Source organism: Salvelinus alpinus, chromosome 7 (genome assembly GCF_045679555.1).
Source record: "Salvelinus alpinus chromosome 7, SLU_Salpinus.1, whole genome shotgun sequence".
In the NCBI taxonomy this organism is placed as follows: domain Eukaryota; kingdom Metazoa; phylum Chordata; class Actinopteri; order Salmoniformes; family Salmonidae; genus Salvelinus; species Salvelinus alpinus.
In genome coordinates this window covers 23432965-23437635 of record NC_092092.1, presented here as the reverse complement: position 1 = coordinate 23437635, position 4671 = coordinate 23432965, and positions in this window count along the sequence as shown.

Here is a 4671-nt window from a genome sequence, read left to right as displayed (position 1 = left end):
GAGAGAACAGTCTATGACTTGGGTGACAGGAGTCTTAGAATTTTTCTGGGGCCTTCCTCGGACACCACCTAGTATATAGGTCCTGGATGGCAGGAGGCTTCGCCCCAGTGATGTTCTGGGCCATACGCACTACCCTCTGTAGCGCCTTACGGTCAGATGCCGAGCAGTTGCCATACCAGGCCGTGATGCAACTGGTCAGGATGCTCTCAATGGTGCTGCTGTATAACTTTTTGAGGATCTGGGGACCCATGCCAAATCTTTTCAGTTTCCTGAGGGGGAAAAGGTGTTGTCGTGGCCTCTTCACAACTGTCTTGGTGTTTTTGGACCATGATAGTTCGTTGGTGATGTGGACACCATGGAACTTGAAAAGTATTGACCCGCTCCACTACATCCCCGTCGATGTTAATGGAGGCCTGTTCGGCCTACCTTTTCCTATAGTCCACGATCTGCTCCTTTGTCTTGCAAAAAAAAGGGAGTGGTTTTGTCCTGGCACCACACTGCCAAGTTTCTGACCTCCTCCCTATAGACTGTCTCATCGTTGTCGGTGAGCCTTTGTGTCGTCACAAAACTTAATGATGGTGTTGGAGTCATGCTTGGCCACACAGTCATGGGTGAACAGGGAGTACAGGAGGGGACTAAGCACGCACCCCTGAGGGGCCCCAGTGTTGAGGATCAGCATGGCAGATGTGTTGCTGCCTACCCTTACCACCTGGGGGCGGTCCGTCAGGAAGTCGATCCAGTTGCAGAGGGAGGTGTTTATTCCCAGGGTCCCCTAAGTGATGAGCTTTGTGGGCACTATGGTGTTGAATGCTCAGCTGTACAGTTGCCCCAATATTAATATGCATTCTTAACACCCTGAGGGATATTGTGTGTACTAAAAATGTATTTGATCATACAGCTGAGTACATTACATTATATGTGGTATTCAGTTACATGAGGTTACCGCTGAAGCCCAGCATTCAGGCCATAAGGTCTAAAACTGATACATGAATTCATTACACATTATCTGATACAGGCTGCAGGACTGAAGGGGTGAAGTGGCCACCAGTGCTGAACAAAACATCTGCAGTCTTCTGTGCTGAGGGGGGACCATATGCGAAGCTTCGTAGTGAGTGTTGGCTGTGCAGCCGGTCACTAAACTCACTCAAGCATGTGGTGCAACTGGAGAGCAGCTGCAGCCAGCTGTTGGTCTGAAGCAGTGAGTGGTGAAAACTGGAGAAGCCCTGTCTAGGTCCTATGTGGCCCTGACAATAACATACACAATCACACTAGTTAGCTGACTGCTACTCAGACTAGATTACAGAGATCAGAAGGTTGTCAATGCAGATTAATGTCCTAAAGGTCCTGTTCGTCAACCAGAGTGCACTGTACCCGGGAAGGAGTGCTTTTCACCAGGCTTCTAGATTTGCTCAAGTGTGAAAATAATATTGATAAGTGTATCTACATTCGCACAACATTGAGCTGGCTTGATAGATCATGATTGAACCAGACAGACTCAGGTCAGGTGTGGCACTGTCACACCAGGGCCGGCTCCAGGCATAAGCAACATAAAATTGCTAAATGTTCTCTCCGCCCCATGGCAAAATGTGTAGAACTGCAGAAAACTAGCTTTAAAACTGCAACATTTTCTCTACACCATGGCAAAATGTGTAGTATTGCAGGAAATTAACTTTGAAACTTGAATTCTCTCTCCACCGTCAAGAGGGGGGCCCTCAACCAAATCTCACTTAGGGGCCCCAAATGGCTAGTGCCGGCCCTGTGACAAACAAAACATTTAACACAGCATAGAGATGGAAATTAGTAACCTACACAGACACACCCCAGTCAACACCAAAGACATCAAAGGTAGATCCACCAACGCTTCAAACACCTCAATTATTAACTCTGTGGTTTATCATCAGTTTAGGCCTTATTCTGGTAGTACGATATAACTGGTTAAAGATACCTCACTGGAACAAAACCAGCAAATGCCCTCCATTCATACACTCCCTTCTTTACTCCCCTCAAATGACACCCCTCCATTAACTGCTCCATTCCAGCCTGGTGAGACGGAACGGCGGTGAAAGGTGCCTACTGCATGGCCAGTCTCCACTTAAGCAGCTTGTCCACCGGGGCGAAGGCACTCTCCTTGTGGATGGGCAACAGGTGTGAGGCAGGTGCCCCGGCTTAAAGCCTTCTCTAGTCAAATATGCATGAGGATAGTCCCATAACCATGCTGCTGTCTGCGCTCAGCCTGGTTTAACAGCCTGGCAACAAGAGAGGATCATTACATCCTGAGCCTATACCCACTCCAAGTCAAAACAGCAGAGGGGCCTTTTAATTTAAAAGCCCTAATGAGTTTGTATTTTCCATTGGCATGCTGATTAATAATTGATACATAATAACAAGTGATCCAGCGTTTGTTTTAGGGTTGCAAAAATCTATACATTTTCTGGTTTTCCCAAATCCCGGTTGAAGGATACCTGGAATAAGGAGGGTATACGCAGGAAATACAGAATCTTCCAACCAGGATTTCTGGAAAACCGTGGAAAGTTCCTGGAATTTTGCAACCCTAGTTTTGACCCAAGGGACAGAAGCAAGCCATTTGAGGGATGTATGAGAGCCTAGCAGTGGCGTGTATTCATGGATGTCAAGGGAAGACAGGTTTCACAAAATGATTGACCAAGAAAAAATGAACAATTATGTATCTCTAGACTCTCTGTGCTTCATACTTTTCAAATTAATAACCAATTAGCATTGAGCTAAACTGAGTGAGCTCAACTGTGAATGGTCCTGGCGCACCAATTTGTTTTTTTGAGATGTTGCATCTCATTGTATTGTCCTCCAGTGGCTAGCTAGCTAAAATTGGCCCTTTCCTAAATTAGCCATGGATGGAGATAGGGATTTGGACTTGTGGATTTACTTAATTCTCCGTACTAGACAATGTTAATAACAGCAATTCTGATCCAACCATACATTGTGCCCCTGGCCTGAGAGGATGGAAGTTCAATATGTAGCTATGTAGTAGGCTAATGTTAACTAGCTGGCTCATCGTTGCCCATGAAAGGAAGTTAGGCTACCTGACTAGCTAACCTAAGACAACAAAACCTAAAAGTGTGTACTGTATGATAGTCAAAGACCGTTTCGGCAACATGAAAGAGAGGATGGCATTGGCGTTTCTCTACAAGTAGGGTGAGTCAACATGTTTTTTTCTAATTATGGACACACACAGAGAGAAATTAATCAGTACCATGGAAAGCTACATGATATTTAGCTTACATTGATTTGAATAAATAGTTTAAATATTTTAGGTGAAATGGTGCTGGAATAGCAGTGGCAGCTCCTGATTTTTTTGTGACTTGCTGTAACTCTCTAGTGTTCTAAAACAATAGTTGTTTAGTAGTCTGAAAATGTCAGAAACATTTAACTTGATTGACCATGCTGTAGGTCATGTAACTGTTTGTTACATGCAATATCCTTCGTGGACTCTACCGGATAGATGTTGCTCTCCAGTTTTGTGATGAAACAAAGGTGTGGTTGAAAATATTCTGCCACCGTGTCTTCTTATTGTCTCTGCCTTCAGCCTATATACAGTATATGACGGTCACAAGGCATAGGAACTAACAGGTTATAGAGCAAACAACGATATTCTCACAACACATTGGTTGTAATATGCCATTTTTTTTCTGGCTTGGCTTCCCCAGTGATTGTACCCATGTACCACTACTGGAGCAGAGGACACAGGAACGAGCAGAGTGGAGGTTCCCAGAACAAGCGAGGGTCAGACACAGCCACAGCATTTTCATTCCAACTAGGGATATTGAAGGAAAGCAAAGGTGTCTCAACGATAGCTCTTGGCTTCCATCTAGTGGTAATTTCAGATAAAGCACAGCAACTTTTTACTGCACCCTTAATTAAGACCAGCATGCATAAAAAACAGAATACTGCACATTTCCAGTATTCCTCTTCTAACCCCAATTTTATTCATTTATATATATATTTTAAAACTAATGGCTGATATACATTGCAAATAAGAGGGAAATTTACACAATTCTCATTGTTCAACAGACCAAGCCAGGCTTCAGTTGTTGAACGCTGTTATGTTTACTGACTGGGCTCCACAAAATAAACACCGGCTGTTGAGTGGAACACTGGCCTTTTAATGCCAAGCGGCAAGCGTTCACACGCGTATTGTTACAGTGTGGCTCGCTGCTGTACCCAACTGCCCATTGTACTCCACACCTATCAGATGACAGGGACATGCATGCGTCTGTCACTTAGTGTAGTCTAACAGGTCGCCACGTGGCAGCTGCTATATGACTTCACAGCATCACCTGGGCCCAAAGGGACAGTAAGAGGCAAGCTGATCCCCTTTGACTCTCACCTGGACAGATGCTACACAGGGCCATGCTCTCCAGGTGACTAATTGGTCGCTTTAAAGCCAGTCCTTGTCAAATATGCATGAGGAGCTATTGTGGTGCCTGCTGTATGTCTGGTTCTATTGACTATGGCCTTAGAAACTTCACATAACATGTTGTGGTTGATTTAGCATTCTATTGTAACTGTCACCTGAGAGGAATAGGCTGTAAATAAAGAATCTTGCGTCAGGACTTTGATAAGCACTTATTGATCCCTCTTTCCCTTTCTGGAGACATAATCTGTGCTGTAATGAAACATCAGGGCAGTCATGGG